At 42.0% G+C, this 19468-nt stretch overlaps 2 long non-coding RNA genes across 2 annotated transcripts; one reads left to right on the forward strand and one right to left on the reverse strand.

Annotated features, from left to right (window-relative positions):
* The first annotated feature begins 104 nt into the window (after positions 1–104).
* Positions 105–14846, forward strand: LOC139084718 (uncharacterized). The gene is made up of 3 exons (XR_011542369.1): positions 105–243; positions 612–784; positions 14068–14846. It is a non-coding gene; the product is annotated as an uncharacterized lncRNA (long non-coding RNA).
* LOC139084717 (uncharacterized) lies at positions 13664–16879 on the reverse strand. Its single transcript, XR_011542368.1, has 2 exons — positions 16328–16879; positions 13664–16153 (listed from the first exon to the last, which is right to left on the reverse strand). It is a non-coding gene; the product is annotated as an uncharacterized lncRNA (long non-coding RNA).
* Between the last annotated feature and the right edge of the window lie 2589 nt (positions 16880–19468).

Here is a 19468-nt window from a genome sequence, read left to right on the forward strand (position 1 = left end):
AGGCCGCGGCCTCGTGTCGCGCCCGCCCCCTCCGCGACTCCCCAGCCCGGGCCGCGCCCACGGGAGCCGCAGGACTGTCCCCGCGAGAGCGCGCCCCCCGCGCTGCGCGCCGCGCCCCGCCCCGCCTCGCCCGCCGGCCGTTGGTGGGCGGGGCGCTGGAGTCGGCCGGGGTCCCCCAAATCCAGCCGGAAACAGTTGGCGAGTAAATGTCTACGGGATCCTTGTGTTGCTTCAGGCGTCCTGGTGCGCAGGGGGATTTCAGGAGTGGACAGGAACCTGTTAGGCTCCTTACCTCGTGCAGTGGAGACAGGCATTAAACACACGAATGCAAGGAGAGCTGTGATGGGTGCAGATGGGGACAATAAGGAGCTCCGAGTGGGGGGCGGAGGCGAACCTCACCTGGTCAAGGGGGTCAGGAAAGGCGTCTCTGAAGAAGGGATGCCCTCCTTCCTCCCTCTGCCACGCGCGCGCACACAGAAACACACCCACATAGACCAACATACCAAAGAGAGATTACCTTAAATATGTCTATCTGCCCACCTCTTTTAGTGGCTATAGGTAACGTGTAGCTCAAGGCCGGGAGAAAGACACTGATCTGGTGGGTTTTGCAGACGACAGGCTGCTTGAGATCCGCTGTGGGCTGATGATACCTCCTGGAGATGCTCTCTTAAATGTCCAGATTTTCCCACTGGCAAATGGGCCGGCAATATTGCGCTCACGTTCGGGAACGAGATGCACGGTCAGCGTGTGAAATGGCACAGCTGCGTGGCCTGCTGTTTGAATGGTAAAAGGTTTCTTGGTTAAATAGCCTACTTATTAAACTGTAGAACTTTCATGGTTGATAACTTTTTATTTATTCATTTAGAAATGTCAACTGCTGTTCATAAGCTAAACATTGAAGATAGAAAGCTAGATAGACTGAGATCTGCCTTCATAAAGTACCCCGTCTCCTTGGGAAGAGGGGCAAGCCACCCGATTACAGTGAGATGTGGTAAAGGGTATCTTCATGTTGTGTGTAGGACGCCACGAGAGCTCAGAGAAAATCAGATTGGGACTGTAAAAGCGTTCTGGGAAATAGTGCTTGAGCTGAGTGTTGAAAGGAAGGTAGAAATGGAAGAATGAATGGGCCTGGGGAGGAGAGAGGGCCAACGGATATTCCAAGCACCGGAGCGTGAACCCCATCTGAAGGCCTGATGCTTTTAAAGGGCTGCACGAATTTCCATGTGGCTGAAGCAAAAAGAATGTGAGGGCAGTAGCAAGAGATGGAGCCATATAGTAAACAGGGCCCATATCCTGAAGGACCTTATGTGAGGAGCTAAAGAATGTTTAACTTGATATCCAACAGTTAAAAGGACCAGTGGCTTAATAAGATTTGCTTTTTGGACAATACTTGAGGGTGGGCGGTAGCCTGGAGGCTACTGAGGAAAAGAGGGTCGGGTTGGAGACATTCCAGTGGTAGAACCTGTGACTGGGACGTGTATAACCCACACTCCCTCCGGAGCTCCTTACCGGTAAGAGATCCACGTCCCTCCCACTTCCAAATCTTGCTGTATGGGGCTTCTCTCTGTCCCTGTTCCGGAGCTATCGCTTTTCAGTTCTGTTCAGGCGTGGACAAGCTCTGTTCTTTTTCTTCAAGAACTCCAAATACCTCAGCACTTGGCGATGCTCAGTTAAGTTTACCTAAGATTGGCAGCACCACCCATAGCTACCCTTCCCTCACTGGGCCAGCTCCCCGCGTTCCATTCCTACCACGTGGTCCTCCCCACAGTATATAGCCCCCCAATCCACAGCATCTCTTCAGGAGAGCAGCTCTACCAAGCCAGTCCACATCCCTCAGCTTCCCTGAGATTCTCGTGAGCAAAAGTCCCTCCATCTTGCTAGAGTTGATGACTGACTAGAAATGGGGAAAAGAGGCTGCGATCCTGCATGATGACAACATTCACAAAGAATCCAGGGGAAGAAGTTGGGCTGAAAAGATGTAAATTCTGTTAGGACGAGGCTGAGTCAGAGGAACCTGAGGGACATTTAAGTGGAGGTGTCCAGGGGCAGTTGGGCATATGGTTTAGAACTCAGAAGAGAAGCCTGAACCAGGAGCTAGAGACAGGTGAATTTTTTTTTTAATTTCATTTTATTTTATTTTTTTGAGGAAGATTAGCCGTGAGCTAACATCTGCTGCCAATCCTCCTCTTTTTGCTGAGGAAGACTGGCCTTGAGCTAACATCCGTTCCCGTCTTCCTCTACTTTATATGTGGGATGTCTGCCACAGCATGGCTTGACAAGCAGTTCATAGGTCCGCACCCGGGAGATGAACCAGCGAACCCCAGGCCACCAGGGCAGAACATGTGAACTTAACCTCTGCGCCACTGGTCTGGCCCTGAGGCAGGTGAATTTTTTTTTAACTTTTTATTAAGATTATGGTAGTTTACAACCTTGTGAAATTTCAGTTGTACGTTATTGTTAGTCATGTTGTAGGTACACCACTTCACCCTTTGTGCCCTCCCCCCACTCCCCTCTTTCCCCTGGTAACCACCAATCAGTTCACTTTGTCTCTATGTTTAACTTCCACCCATGAGTGGAGTCATACAGAGTTGTCTTTCTCTACCTGGCTTATTTCACTTAACATAATACCCTCAAGGTCCATCCATGTTGTTGTGAATGGGATGATTTTATCCTTTTTATGGCTGAGTAGTATTCCATTGTGAGTGTGTGTATATATATATATACCATATCTTCTTTATGCAATCATCAGTTGATGGGCACTTAGGTTGCTTCCACGTCTTGGCTATTGTATATAATGCTGCCATAAACATAGGGGTGCATAGGACTTTTGGAATTACTGATTTCAAGTTCTTTGGGTATATACCCAGTAGTGGGATGGCTGGGTCATAGGGTATTTCTATTTTTAACTTTTTGAGAAATCTCCATACTGTTTTCCATAGTGGCTGCACCAGTTTGCATTCCCACCAACAGTGTATGAGGGTTTCTTTTTCTCCACAACCTCTCCAACATCTGTCACTTTTTGTTTTGGATATTTTTGCCATTCGAACAGGTGTAAGATGAGATCTTAGTGTAGTTTTGATTTGCATTTCCCTGATGATTAGTGATTATGAGCATCTTTTCATGTGTCTAGTGGCCATCCGTATATCTTCTTTGGAGAAATGTCTGTTCATGTCCCCTGCCCATTTTTTGATTGGGTTGTTTGATTTTTTGTTGTTGAGCTGTGTGAGTTCTTTATATATTATGGAGATTAACACTTTGTCAGATAAATGACTTATAAATATTTTTCCCAACTAGTGGGTTGTTTTTTTGTTTCAATCCTGTTTTCCCGTGCCTTGAAGAAGCTCTTTAGTCTGACGAAGTCCCATTTGTTTATTCTTTCTATTGTTTCCCTCATCTGAGGAGTTATGGTGTCTGAGAAGATTCTTTCGAAACTGATGTCAAAGAGTAGACTGCCTATATTCTCTTCTAGAAGACTTATTGTTTCAGGTCTAATCTTTAGGTCTTTGGTCCATTTTGAGTTTATTTTGGTGAATGGTGAAAAAGAATGATCAATTTTCACTCTTTTACATGTGGCTTTCCAGTTTTCCCAGCACCACTTGTTGAAGAGACTTTCTTTTCTCCATTGTAGGCTCTCCACTCCTTTGTTGAAGATTAGCTGTCCATAGATGTGTGGTTTTATTTCTGGGCTTTCAATTCTGTTCCATTGATCTGTGCACCTGTTTTTGTACCAGTACCATGCTGTTTTGATTACTATAGCTTCGTAGTATGCTTTGAAGTCAGGGATTGTGATGCCTCCAGCTTTATTCTTCTTTTTCAGGATTGCTTTAGCAATTCGGGGACTTTTGTTGCCCCATATGAATTTTAGGATTCTTTGTTCAATTTCTGTAAAGAATGTCATTGGAATTCTGATTGGGATAGCGTTAAATCTGTAGATTGCTTTAGGTAGAATGGACATTTTAACTATGTTTATTCTTCCAATCCATGTGCGTGAATGTCTTTCCATCTCTTTATGTCGACATCAATTTCTTTCAGGAAAGTCTTGTAGTTTTCATTGTATAGGTCTTTCACTTCCTTCGTTAAATTTATGCCAAGGTATTTTATTCTTTTTGTTGCGATTGTGAATGAGATTGAGTTCTTGAGTTCTTTTTCGTTAGTTCATTGTTAGTGTGTAGAAATGCTACTGATTTATGTATGTTGATTTTATACCCTGCAACTTTGCTGTAGCTGTTGATTATTTCTAATAGTTTTCCTATGGATTCTTTGGGGTTTTCTATATATAAGATCATGTCATCTGCAAACAGCAAGAGTTTCACTTCTTCATTGCCTATTTGGATTCCTTTTATTTCTTTTTCCTGCCGAATTGCTCTGGCCAACACCTCCAGTACTATTTGAATAAGAGTGGTGAAAGTGGGCACCCTTGTCTTGTTTCTGTTCTCAGAAGGATGGCTTTCATTTTTTGTCCATTGAGTATGATGTTGGCTGTGGGTTTGTCATATATGGCCTTTATTATGTTGAGGTACTTTCCTTCTATACCCATTTTATTGAGGGTTTTTATCATAAATGGATGTTGGATCTTGTCGAATGCTTTCTCTGCATCTATTGAGATGATCATGTGGTTTTTGTTTCTCATTTTGTTAATGTAGTGTATCACGTTGATTGACTTACGGATGTTGAACCATCCCTATGTCCCTGGTATAAATCCCACTTGATCCTGGTGTATAATGTTTTTAATGTATTGCTGTATTCGGTTTGCCAAAATTTTGTTGAGGATTTTTGCATCTATGTTCATCAGTGATATTGGCCTGTAGTTTTCCTTCTTTGTGTTGTCCTTGTCAGGTTTTGGGATCAGGGTGATGTTGGCTTCATAGAATGTGTTAGGGAGTGCTCCGTCTTCCTCAATTTTCTGGAATAGTTTGAGAAGGATAGGTATTAAATCTTCTTTGAATGTTTGATAGAATTCTCCAGAGAAGCCGTCTGGTCCTGGACTTTTATTTTTGGGGAGGTTTTTGATTACTGTTTCGATTTCTTTACTTGTGATTGGTCTATTCAGATTCTCTATTTCTTCCTGCTTCAGTTTTGGGAGGTTGTAAGAGTCTAGGAATTTGTCAATTTCTTCTAGTTTGTCCAATTTGTTGGCATATAATTTTTCATAGTATTCTCTTATGCTCCTTTGTATTTCTGTGGTATCAGTTGTGATTTCTCCTCTCTCACTCATTTCTAATTTTCTTTATTTAACTCTTCTCTCTTTTTTTCTTAGTGAGTCTGGCTAAGGGTTTGTCAATTTTGTTAATTTTTTCAAAGAACCAACTCTTTGTGTCATTGATCCTTTCTACAGTCTTTTTTGTTTCAATATCGTTTGTTTCTGCTCTGATTTTTATTATTTCCCTCCTTCTACTGACTTTGGGCTTTGTTTGTTCTTCTTTTTCTAATTCTGTTAGGTGTCGTTTGAGGTTGCTTATCTGAGATTTTTCTTGTTTATTGAGGTGAGCCTGTATTGCAATGAATTTGCCTCTTAGGACTGCTTTTGCTGTGTCCCAAATGAGTTGGTATGGTGTGTTTTCATTTTCATTTGTCTCCAGATAATATTTGATTTCTTCTTTAATTTCTTCAATAATCCATTGTTTGTTCAGTAGCATGTTGTTTAGTCTCCACATTTTTGCCCCTTTCCCAGCTTTATTCTTGTAGCTGATTTCTAGTTTCATAGCATTATGATCAGAAAAGATGCTTGATATTATTTCAACCCTCTTGAATTTATTGATGCTTGCTTTGTTTCCCAAGATATGGTCTATCCTTGAGAATGTTTCATGTGTACTTGAGAAGAATTTGTAACCTACTGTTTTTGGATGAAGTGTTCTATATATATCTATTAAGTCCATCTGGTCTAATTTTTCATTTAATTCTATAATTTCCTTGCTGCCTTTCTGTCTGGATGATCTATCCATTGGTGTTAATGGGGTGTTGAGGTCTCCTACTATTATTGTATTGTTGTTGATGTCTCCTTTCAGTTTTGTTAATAGTTGCTTTACAAATTTTGGTGCTCCTGTTTTGGGTGCATATATATTTATAAGTGTTATGTCATCTTGGTGGAGTGTCCCTTTTATCATTATAAACTGCCCCTCTTTGTCTTTCTTTATCTGTTTTGCCTTGAAGTCTACTTTGTCTGATATAAGTATGGTGACACCTGCTTTCTTATGTTCATTATTAGCTTGGAGTATTGTTTTCCATCCCTTCACTCTGAGTCTGTGTTTGTCTTTGGGGCTGAAGTGTGTTTCCTGGAGGCAGCATATTGTTGGGTCTTGTTCTTTGATCCATCCTGCCACTCTGTGTCTTTTGATTGCAGAGTTCAATCTATTTACATTTAGAGTTATTATTGAAATGTGGGGGCCTACTGCTGCCATTTTATCACTTTTTTTCCAGTTTTCTTGCATTTCCTTTGTTTCTCGTCCCATGATTTTTGGACTACTAATTCAGGTAGGTAGATTTCTATATTGGCTTTCTTCTTATTTGTAATCTGTGTCTTTATTCTTGTTATTTGTTTAGTGGTTACCAAGTGGTTTGTATAAAACATCTCATAGATGAGATAGTCCATTTTCTGATAGCCTCTTATTTCCTTAAATTAAGACGTTCCATCCCTTTTCTCTTCCCCTTCTGGGTTGTTATTGTCAGATTTTTTTTTCTCTTCCTTCTTGTGTTGTGAGTCTGTGGTTAAAATGACAAGGTTATATTTATTCTTGGTGTTTCCGTTCCTTTTATCTTTAATGTTATATTTAACTTTTGCTAACCTGTTCTGATGGAGAGCTGCTTTCTGTTATTGTCCTTCTACTTATCTCCTTTGCTCTGGGTTTTGTAACCCCTTTCCTTTTTTTGATTTTTCAGGTATGATGGTCTTCCTGAGCATTTCTTGGAGAGGAGGTCTTGTGGCAATGAACTCCCTTAACTTTTGTTTGTCTGGGAAAGTTTTTATTTCTCCATCATATTTGAAGGATATTTTCGCTGGGTAGAGTATTCTTGGATGCAAGTTTTTGTCCTTCAGAGTTTTGAATATATCATTCCACTCTCTTCTAGCCTGTAAGGTATCTGCTGACAGCCTTATGGGGGTTCCTTTGTAGGTTATTTTCTTCTGCCTGGCTGCCCTTAGTGTTTTCTCTTTGTCGTTTTTTGCGAGCTCCACTACTATATGCCTTGGGGTTGGTCTTTTTACGTTGATAAAGTTTGGAGATCTATTGGCTTCTGTCACATGGAGTTCCATCTCTCTCCCCAGATTTGGAAAGTTCTCAGCCATTATTTCTTTGAACAGGCATTCTGCCCCCTTCTCCTTCTCTTCTCCCTCTGGGATACCTATAATCCTTATGTTGCATCTCCTAACTGAGTCAGATAATTCTCAGAGACTGTCTTCATTTCTTTTTAGTCTTACTTCTCTCCTCCTCCTCTGTCTACAGCATTTCTATATTCCTGTCCTCCAAATTGCTAATTCTGTCCTCCATATTGTCGACCCTACTGTTCAGAGAGTCCAGATTTTTCTTAATCTCCTCCATTGTGTTCATCTCCAGTATTTCTGATTGGTTCTTTATAGTATCAAGTTCTTTTGTGACATAGCTCCTGAACTCGTTGAGTTGTCTATCTGTATTCTCTTTTAACTCATTGAATTTTTTAATGATGGCTGTTTTGAATTCATTGTCATTTAGGTTATAGATTTCATTGTCTTTGGGATTGTTTTCTGGGTACCTGTCATTTTCCTTCTGTTCTGGAGATTTGATATATTTTTTTCATACTGCTTGATGGCATGGATTTGTGTCTCTGCATAGAGATAGAGTTTAGTTACTGCTTCCACTTGCTTCTACTGGTGTGTGTGGGGGGTGGGGGGGAAGCAGCTGTTTAATCTGCACTGACCAGGAACCCTGTCAGCTGTTGCTGACCGGACCTGGGCCCCTCCTTGTAGTCACAGTGGTCCTGTGGGGTCTCTCATCAGCTGTGGGGACAATCTCAAGGGGGCCTCAGGCTGTTGGTGCCTATTGTCACATACCACCTAGACGTACTCCCTCCTTAGGGTCTGCAGCAGTGTTATGGGCTTTCCCAGTGGCCGGGAGCAGGTTCACCTAGATTTGCAGCTCTGTCACTGTCAGAGCCCACAAGATCTCACTTGTCCTCTATGGGCCACAGCAGAGCTATGGGTACCTACTGCAGTCTGTGCTTAGCTCACCCAGCTGTGCTACTTCTGCCTCAGGGCCTTCCAGCCTTGTGATTGCCACTAACGCTGCACAGAGGCTTTTGCTGTGGCTACTGTAGGACCATGGATTTTCCCCCTGGACCATGGAGCAGGCTTGCTGGGACTCCAACCTGCTGCCGCCCATTCACACAGGCTCACTGATTGTCCCTTGCCCACTCTGGGACACTGCCAGAGTCCGTGAGTCAGAGGTGGCTGGTAGGCTGCTGCCCTGCCCAGGATCCTCCTGTCCTGGAGCCTTCCAGCATTCTGAATGCTGGGTGGGGCCTCTCCACTAATGCTGAGTAGGGGCTTTGCCCATGGCTGCTGTGGGGCTGTGGATTTTCCCTCTGGGCCACAGAGCCAGGCTGCTGGAGCTCCACCAAGCCCCTGGTCACTGCCACGGGCTCACTGGGTGTCCTTTGCCCCCTCTGCGACTCTTGAGGCAGGTGAATTTTTAAGAAGCCCCTGGTGATTGTAGCCATGACTGCAGATGAGGTCACCCAGGAAAAGTACACAGAGTGGGAAGAGCAGAGTACAGAATAAACCCAGGGTCTCTGGCATTTCCAGGATGAGGGTGTAAAGGGAGCCAATAAAGGGCACTCAGAAGGGGCTGACTGAGATTTCATAGCAAAGAGGAGACACGTTTGGGAGAAGCCAAGGGAGGAAGGGACAGCCAGTAGATCAAATGGGTCAGGGAGGGACAAGCAGAAGCAGGAAGGGAAGTGCCAATTCATTTTGTCCTCATGGAACTCAGTTGATGACTCATTCATTGTGGGGTGATAAAGGCAGAAACTTGATTAGAGAGAGAGTGGGAAGTAAGAAAAGAGAGCTAATGAGACTTGTCTTTTCAAGAAGATTGTCTGTAAAGGGAAAGAGACGGGTAGGATGGTAGCAAGGGTTTTGATTTTCAGATCAGAAAGCTGTGAGCAAGTTTATAGGCTTAGAGGAAAGATACAGGTAAAGATGGTGGGTTGGGGGACCAGGTATAAAGCCTTAATAAACAGCAGCTGGTAGGTCTTTCCTAAGAGGGGAAGGATGGAAAGATGAGAGTCAGATGGACACAAACACAAGAGAGTAACTGAAGGAACTCCCTGCTTTTCAGACTCAGTTTTCCAAGTGAAAAAGAAAAAAAGGCCTTCTGCTGAGAGTGAGCAAGGTATTGAGGTGGAGGGTTTGGAAAGGAAAAAAGGGAGTGGCAGAAGCTCCCTAAAGCTGCTAAAAGGGATTGTCAGGCAGAAAACTCATATGATTTTCACCAGCAATCCACAAGGACCCATATATAGAACTTGTGGACAGGAAGAACAAATTGGAGTAACATACATCAGGGCTTCTAAAATGGAGCTGGGAGGCCATTAAGGAAATGCAGCTTATGCACGCACACCACATCTCTACCCGGACGGCATGTAAATTTTGAACTGTGCTTCACTGTTGTCATCTTGACCCTCCTTCAAGAAATGTGCTTACTCCCATAGATAAGAACTTTTTGCCTTAGAGATGGCCTTAGCAACCAATCACATAAAGCCAAGAAGCAACAGTTGTTGCTAGCCCCAATCAAAATTTTGCAAAACAACCTGTGTGATTTCTCTCTTTTTGTGTTTATAAACCCTTGCCTCTGTTGTCATCCTCAGAACACATTTTAGGTTTCCGCCTGAATCTGTGTCTCCAAAATTGCAATTCTAATCGCCTGAATAAATATCAGCTATTTGAATTGTAGTGAATTTTTCCTCAGTCAACAAACTGGAGAGGATGAATTAGGAGCCATGCTTCAGACTGGAGTCTTGCTTGATGACTAATGAGGAAGCAAGAAGGTTGGTGGGGAGAGAATAACTGAAATAATGGCTATGAGAATTGGGTCAGAGAGGGAAGTAAATGCAGAAAAGTGAAAATGGACTAGTCCAGAGGTGTGTGAGGTTGGAAACTGTAGGAGTAGATGAGAGGGAGAGCTTCTGTCCTGGAGGATGATAACCACAGATGTGCTTCTGAAATTTAAGATTACAGAGATGAGTCAGTCCTAGGCAATGACAGGCACAAGTATGACCATGGAACAGGCAGCCAAAGTGGAGTGGAGGGGAGGTAAAGGCTGTCAGTGCTGATGGTGTTGGCCAGGCTGACCATGTGAAAGTTGAAGTTGACCAGGATGATGGCAGGACTAAGGGTTGAAAGGAAAAGTCTGCAGACTAAATGTCAAAGTCTTCAGGAAGCATGGAGAAAAGCTCAGGAGACAAGTGGAGCAGAGAGGGGTAAAGCCTGGTGGCATGTGGTTTTGGTTAGGAGGCAGTAATAGGGAGCAAGAAGAAGGCCAACTCCACCCCCACCCCCAGCTCTGTGGTGGGAGGAGATAGGTCATTCTTTGGGGGAGAGGAAGGAGGTAGAGTATTTACAAAGAAGTTGACAGTAGAGGAGACTTTGTTTATAGGGGAAAGGAGAGCCTGGCAAGGGATAGGGTTGGCAGGAAGGGCTCAGTGCAGGGATATGTCTGCAAGATGGCAATACCAAAGCAGCATGAGAAGGTGGGACATTGTCATCTTAGGGAGGTAGTGCTAATGGCAAAATGGGCCAGGCTGACCTCCAGGTCTGGCTTACAGGACACCGGCAGGCCCCAAGTGGTGTGAACACCGGCAGGCCCCAAGTGGTGTCCAGGGCTAAGGGGCTCCCACTGATTACAGTCCAGTCAGCAAGCCAGGACCTTTACTCATTCTCGGCCTTTCAATCGCATGCTAGTAAGAAGTAGTTTTGTGCTCAGCAAAGCTCAGCCCTGGAGTAGTGGGTCATGCAGGTGACAGAAGCAACCACTAGCCCATGTAGTCTGCCCGGCCTAGGGCCCCTGCCCAAAGAAGAGAAGGGGAGGAGGAAAGCACGTCACCAGGGCTTCCAGCGTATGAAAAGGAGAGTCCTGGACAAAAGCTTCCAGCTTCTGAAAAGCAAAGTCAGGACTGAGTCAGGTGTGAGAAGAAACAAGGTACACTGCAACATCTTTAAAATAAACACACATACAATGCACACATCCGTGCACAACAACGAAGCTGTATTCATAAAGAACATCAGTGCCTGCCAACACATAACAAAAAGAACTTGATTCAACCAGCATTTAAGGATCTAGTTACTATATGTTTTTTATTTGTGTGAAAGTTAATACATAGTTCTTAGCTGAGTGTGACCAATGAACATTTGTATTTGCAGTTTTGTAGGTTTTTCTACAAGAAACATCTGCTAAATACCTAGCTCTTCACAGCGCAATTTCGGAGCTTCTTTTCTTAACTGCCCAGTTCTCGCTCTGCGCTCACAGGAGGCCTCCCTCCAGCTCTCCCTCTCTGCCGCTCTGCCAATACTCTGCCAAGACCCTCACATTTCCCCCCAGCCTCAAAAGAGTTCTCTCTCGTCTGTAAAGCTACTCCCTCCACTTAGGCTGAATGTGACAGCTCCTCAAGAGTCTCCTTTCCCTCCTCCCTACTTCCCTGCACCTTCCATATGTCCTCAGCCAATCTTTCTGCCCATTTTTCCCTTCAGATCCTTTTGCAATAAGAGTATCAAAGAATTGATCAAGCTCTCTTTCCTTTGCTGTTAAGCATGCACAGTTGTGGTGATACCCACAGCCACCACCTCCTCTTTGCCAGGAACTTTACACCTAGTCCCGACCACCCCTCCAAAATATACGAAGTCTAGGTTCTACCTCTACCTGCTACCAAAACCATTTACTCAAGTTGACCCAATTCAGTGTGGTTTAATCATTCCTCTTCTTATTCAGCCTCTCTGCAGCATTTGACACTGTGGAACATTTCCAGCTTATCCATAGTCTTGCTTTCGACCACTCTGCACTGTCCAGTCTTCTCTTGGAGTTCTCACTACTCCTTGGAGAAACCCCATCCTCTTCCCCATCCCTAAGGGCTTGCTACCACGGGCAGTCCCGGTGGCTTAGTGGTTAAGTTTGCATGCTCCACTTTGGCAGCCCAGGGCTTGCTGGTTTGTATCCTGTGCGCAGATCTGAACCACTTATCAAGCAGTTTCCCAGATATAAAATGGAGGAAGATGGGCACAGATGTTAGCTCAGGGCCAATCTTCTTCACCAAAAAGAGGCAGATTGGTGGTGGATATTAGCTCAGGGCTAATCACTCTCAAAAAAAATGACTTGCTACCTCTACCTTTCTCCATTCACGCACGCGTCCTCAGTTGGCTCATCCCTTCCTTTGGATCCCAAATATCACTTCCAGTCTTTATTCTAACTGCTGGCAGAATATATCTAAATATAATTAAAATAATAATAAAGGTTATCATTAATGTAATTGTCTATGCCTTCCCAGTTTTCATATTTCAAAGTGCCATTATCCCATTTCCTTAGAAAGAGCAAGTACAACCCCTATTTAATAATTATGGACGCTGGAGTTCAGAGACACATTCAAGTCCAAACTAATCTTGCACCCAAAACTCACTTTTCTTATCTCTGTTGATGGCCAAAAGAAAAAAAAGCACCTTGATTTCCAGGCAGAAAATTTGTACCAGTTTTAATTCCCTTCTTTGCTCCCCACCCATGATTCCTGGCCCCAAGCGATATGGAGTCCTTCTTCCAAGTGTCTCAGGTTGCCTTCTTGGGTAGGATCTGCCATTTTGTATGTCCACACACAACCTCACTCTTAAAAAGATAATGAGCTGGCTATTGTCACCCAAACTTGTCTTACCAGCTTGTTAACCCTGAAAACTTTCATCCTGAAAATACTTTTGATCTGTGAGAAAAGAATGATACGTTTTCAAGAAACTATCCCATGTTGTTTGCCTCCTGGAAGTTTTCACTTCAATCATCTTTTCAGTCAAAATGACCCAGTAGTTCACCAATCCATTCACTTAGCACCCACTGCTGTGTGCCCACAATATGCCAGCTGTGCCAGTGCTGAGCTACAGAAAGACCAATGCAACATGACCTCTGCCCTCAATTTAAGGTTTAATGAGAACCATGTCCATGTATCCCATTGTTTTAAACTTACAATTAAGTTTAAACCTGTAGTGAGTGCCTCCCTTTGCCAGGGGCTATAGGAATGGTAGGGCGGGTCACAGAGAGCCAGCCCTTAAGGAACTAATGGCCCAGCAGAGGAGACGTGAACACACATACTGTCAACAAAGCATGGTTCATCCACCCCACTAGGTTTTCATAATATTCCTGGACCAGCAGCCATAGTAATTGCAGGTTCTAGGCCCAAGCCTCTCCTACAGGCGCTGGGCAGGGCCTCTGGCAGCTGAGCTGTTCTGGGGCAATGAGGGGACTGTTTGTGGGTGAAAAAGAAAGAAAATGAGAAGGTGAGCAGAGGCTCTGGGGACAGGAGGGGTGACAACTGGTAGCAAAAGTGCTGGTATGGTGGCTTGGTGTGGGGAGGAGAGGGGTCAAGCAAGGCCAGTCAATTTGAGTAGAAACTAAGAAAAACTCCCCAGACATGTTGCTTGATGTCTCAAAACACGGTAGATGCTTGGTAAATTGTCGCATTTTTTATTGTGGCAAATACAGATTGGCACAAAGGAAAAACAAACATTCATAATAGAACAACCATCCACATTTCCTCTATATATGACTTATTTAAATGGATTATTACTGTGGGAGAAAAACAGAGTTCACAGATGCACGTGCTTCAGAATGGGTCAGAGTCAACTCTGGAGTCCCCCTCAGCGATGTTATGTGTAGCAGTAAATACGCCTTACCAATCGGTTAAAATATGGCTAAAAATAGCAAACAATTTGATTCAAGATAAAGGAAATACAAGAAAGTTGATTTAACCACTGCATTCATTCACACGTTCATTTAGCAAATCCTCATTGAAATCTTACTCTGTCCTGGCACTGAGGCCTGACTTCTAATACCCCCATTTTGTTTGGCACAGGGTTATGACTAGTGACTTCTGTGAATGCCATGAGTGGATGAAGTGGCGCTGGTGGATCAGGAACCCTGATGTTGCCGACAGGTCATCCAGATGCCCGTGTCTTCCGTGGTTGCCTAGGACATGAGCAGCAGGAAGTGAGGGCCTTTCCCCTCCACACAAGGGCTTCACTGTCTGCACCATCAGTCCCCACTCTGACCTCAGGTCTTCAAGGAAATGAAAACCTGCTCCCCCTTGCAAAAGGCACACCTCCATATGCAGTCTACAGACCTGGGGGACTAGACCAGTGGCATGATCTTGCCATCCTCCTGCCAGAAGTAAATGAAAAGAATTCATCCAAATACCCAGACCAACCAAAGAGGGGGTCTGAGGGAGGAGATCCAGACTGTGAAAGGAGATGAGAACTGAGGAGACTGAGGCCTGAGAAGTCCAAAGCCGAGGATGCAAGGAGACAAGGAGGCAAGGAGGCTGGGGAGGTGGAGAAGGCTGAGGAGGCAGCAGAGGCTGCTGTGAAAAGAGGAAGGCAGGGAGCAGTGTCTGGCTGGAAGGGTGGGGTCCTTCAGGTATATCTGAGAGTAAGGGCCAAATGGACCCTTTCAGATGCCATTGGTTACAAACCAGCCTGCATCTTTAGCAAATGAATGTAAACAAGAGGCCCCACTTAAACAAGCCTCACATTAACAGTTCCTGCTTCCTCTAACTCATCCTAATTTCTCAATACAAATACAATAGTGATTTCATGTTTAGTCTCCTTTATGTTGCAAATAAATAGCAGGCCATGCCCATTGTGTCATTCTTTGTAGCCCGGAGAGTGCAAATATAGAATGTAAAATAATTTATCTTAAAACTGTGCTGTGAAAAGTGAATCATTTTGACAGATGATCATCACTCTTAGGGTACTGAATTTTTAAAGTCTAAAATTCACATGTAGGAGATTTGGCTACTTTAGAAAGATATTTGAACTGATTATCAGTTCATCTTGTTACCAAACCAGGTTCATTCTTGCCCACCACCCAGAAAGCCAAACACCAAGACAACGGGATTACAGCAGAGAGAGGGTTTACTCACAAGGCAGCCATGTGAGGAAGTGAGACCATGAGCCCCAAATGCACTTCCCCAAAAATAGGGTCTCAGGGATATTTATGGGACAGGGGGCAAGGCAGTCAGAAATGTGGAGAGACATGATTAGAGGTGAGGAGAGGTGAGGTAATTGATGGTCTGCACAAACATAGTCAGACTTCATGCCTCTTCATAGGACCCATGTTCACAAAATGGTGGCATTAGCATGATCTGAGGGTGGAGTTTTTAGCCTCTTGTTGTCAAATGGTCACAAATCGGACATCTCTGCAGGCCCAGTTGATGATTTGGTGGTCTCAACTGGCCTGAAGTGGACGAGGAGTTCTAATTCCTGAAAAACAGCTCACATGCCCATTACCATGGTGACCTAGGCTCCAGAAAGATGTTATCCATAGGAGCCTAGTGGGAGTCAGATAGCATATTGCCTAAACAGCACGGTTAACAATGGATGGGTTAAACAGCTAAAAGCTATAATCAGTAATTGCAAAAAGGAAAAAAAAACTTTAGTTCCTAGCTACTTAATCATCAATAGCTAACTTTCTGCCAGTTTCAATCCCCCTATTCTTTGGTCATTCCAAAGAATGTTTGGGGCAACAACCAATCTAGCTACTTCCTGCTGAATCGGGGCATAGATCTGGCTGAGAGGAATGAAACTGTTTAGCACTCTCATTTGGAAATGTTCCCTTGTTCCAGGCTTCATGTTGACGTTTTTGTATTATTAGAATTTTGTATCTTGCTCTACATCTAAAAAGCACATTTTATAATCAAGTATCTGATGATAAGGATAAGTATAGACAATCCAAATTTTAACAGTCCGTCAAAAATAGACCTAATTCCATTGGGGCCTCCATTTGATCTCCAGGTGGGGCAGACATCTGGTCTCAGTTCCTGATAGTCTTTTGTTTTATTGGATATGCATCAGAGACCAGAGCAATGGCCTATACCCTGGTCTTTCAGTTGTCATTGATAATGGCCATCAGCACAGACTCTCTGCCTGGGGGTCATCACATTCCTAAGTAATTCAAAAGAACAAAGTTATCAACTTATAACAACTAAGAGGGTCCATAAAATCTACAGAGTATGTCTGGGTTAGTTAATCAGAAGTCATTCAAAGTTACAATATGGTTTCTTTTTTACAATATGGCTTCCCTTATGCCAACCTTGTGTTGACTGGTGTCAATCCCACCTTTTGTTGTTCATCTTCAATCTTGAGGGATTATCCTGTTGATGAGGGGCATAGGTTGTTCCATCTCATTGAACCAGTCTCTTAGTAAGATGGTGATGCAGGTGGGGTCACAAAGTTGAGCCTTTCTGAACCCAGGTGGCAGCCAGACAAAAGATTTCTAGGTGTCAGAGTGCAAGCATCTTTTGCAGTTTGAAATGTCTCTGATGATGTCACCACGTGTTCAGGTATCTTACTGAGTGTCTTACACAGCAATAGACACGAATCTCTCTTACGTTTATATCAAGTCGCCCAGCTTCAGTTTGAAAGTCTTCAGGAAAAAGGGCAGGTTCAGTTCTCAATGATTCCAAATGAAAATGGTGGGAAAAAAATTGAAAATGTTAGTTTGGAGATTTGTAGCCAGATATTTCAAGAGACTAGAAGAATTCAGGATCCAGTCCAGTTAACAGACATAAAATAAAAACCTCAAATAAAATTATCAGAACTAGAACCTAATATCCATGAATGTGTACTACAGTTTTTATTGAAACATAATTTTTCTCTCTAAAATCACCCTCATTTTTACCAAAGAGAGCCAAATTAAGACTAACTGGTTTGCAAGATAAGCCTAGTTTCAATAAAACTTAATTCAATTATTTACATAATTACAGCAGGAATAGCCATTGATCATATAGGCTTTTTAAAATCTGCTTTGCTAGAACTTTTTATAAGGAATCTCAAGTTGAGCTTTAAATGCCTCTCGAGGCCAGAAAAGCCAAGCCAAGGATTTGTCATCAGGCTTTGCCTGGAGTTTAGATTTGGGTGAATTCCTCTCTTCTCTTGAGGCTCCCCAAAGTATTTTGAGATTCCAGGCACCTGCCAGATAAGTGACCTTCCTTACTTACCCAGGTTGCTGGATTCCTTGTAAACAAGGACCAAGCCAATATTTCCAAGTGGCTTTATTACAGGAAGTCAACCTTTATTCCTCAAAAGCTGTCTTGTCATATCTGAGTCTGTATGTTTCTCTCAAATATGACATTCCAGTCAAAGCTTTGGTAAGATAACCAACGTTTCCAACTGTGTCCTGTTAAAAGGAGAACAGATTCTTATTGAACTTATGCAAATAACTCTATTGCCATGAAAAAAATACTCACTCATTAAGAGTGTCCAAATCCTGGAGGGATCAGGTAAGAAGAAAAATAAATGTTTCAAATCTGCTTACAAAGGTATAATTTATCAAATTGATATAAGTCATAGTAAGCATGAGAAAAAAAGAGTAAAAGACTTCCTTAAATCTGGAAACAAAACAGAACATAAAAAATCAGCAATATCTCAAATGAGAAGTCATACAAATCATAGTCATCCTCATCAGTTCATTCAGTCCTGTGTAACTGATTCTTGATCTTAATCTTCTGTTAGCAGTTTTATGAGGTCATCAGTTTCTCTGTTAGAGTTCTGTAATTTCTTACCCAGTTCAGTTTTACAATCTGAAAGTTTATCAGAAATCTCTAGAGTGTCAGAGTCCTTTCCATGAATTTCTCTGAAGACAAAACATATTTTGCAAAAGCATCAGAGTAAAACAATAACTGTCTAGAAAAAACAAGATCCCAAAATGGAAACTGACAAAGAAATTTTGTTAATTTGTGACATATAATACTTTAAAATAATAGCCAGAATTATGGCCGACAACCAGGACCAATCAGAATTTTAGGAATGTTATATAATTTTTAAAATACTTATATCAATAACATTTACTCACATAATATCACCGTAGAAAGTTTATCATCACTTATTTTACAATGTTTCCCATGTAATTTAACATACCAAATAAGAGTAATAAGTTTAGTGTCTTCCTCCTTACAGGAAGAGAGAGCAAATCTCTTTGAGAAGTCTCAGGGGCCCTCTGAAAATCCTCAGAGAAATTCTCTTCTCTTCTTCCTGGCCAAAATAAAGCCTTTATTCAGGATTTGAATATTTTGGTGGGACAAGGAGCTGGTCAAAAATATCAAAAGGTTTTAAAACACTTGGTCAAATAGGAAACAATGTTCACTCTATTCAATCAAAGGGACAACAGAAACAGTCAAGGGCAAACAGTTAAAACAGTCAAAAAAATCTTAATAGAAAAATGTCAGTCTTTCTGAACATAGGAAATTATTTTAAGAAAACATAAATTTTATGTCTTTTAGGTAGACTTTCTCAAAAATAAATTTTAAAAACCTGTTAAAACCTCTTTATCAAGAGCAGACCAAAAGTTTAAGAAAATTATTCTTTTGAGAGAGAAAAGCAAATTTTAATTTTTGCACCAGTTCATTTTTTTCATTAAAACTCACTTACTTAATTGGATTTACTTTCATCTTAGCCAACTTGACCAGGCATAAAACTCCTTTCAGAATTTCTCTTTCACAAACCTTCTATAACTTTCTTTGCACATTCAGAATTTGTCCCATTTTCTTTTTCTTTTTCTTCTTGTACTTTAGGGCAAATTTGTCTTTCTTAACCCAACAAAAAAATGTCCTTATACTTTCTATAAATGTCTTTATACTTTCTATACTGAAAACATACATTTTACTTTCCTTAGATACAAAGATGTTTGCCTAATTAATTTTAGTAGCTTTAATTACATATGTTAATTAGAATTTTTAACCCTTACAGACCCTAGTAAAAACTAAGCAATTATGAACTGTCTTTTATATTAGCATACTGCAGCTTGGCCAATTTATAAATACATTTTATAATTTCTAGAAACATGCTACTTCATGGTACAATCTTAATAAAATACAAGACATGTTTACTAATAGACCCAAACACCTTTTAGTTTCTTTGTAATAAAAAGCCAAAAGCAGATAAATCTAGATATGTCTAATGATAATGTTTTAGTATTTTATCTTATTTGAAAAATGACCCAGATGTTCAGTGAGTTTTTATCATTCAATTTTACCTAGCAACACTTCAAAGTTTCAGGTTACCAGAAAGATTTTGGAAGTTATTTTAAATATACATGTCATAAGACATAATTATTTTTAAAAGTTTACCCAACACTTTTATCTTTTTCACATCTATTTAGTTTACTTGTTTCCAATAATTATTTAGATTACCTATAATGCTTCATGAGACATTAGACAAAATTAGCCATCATTTTAAGTTATTAGTTTTGCTAAACAGTTT

Source organism: Equus przewalskii, chromosome 1, assembly GCF_037783145.1.
Source record: "Equus przewalskii isolate Varuska chromosome 1, EquPr2, whole genome shotgun sequence".
Classification (NCBI taxonomy): Eukaryota; Metazoa; Chordata; class Mammalia; order Perissodactyla; family Equidae; genus Equus; species Equus przewalskii.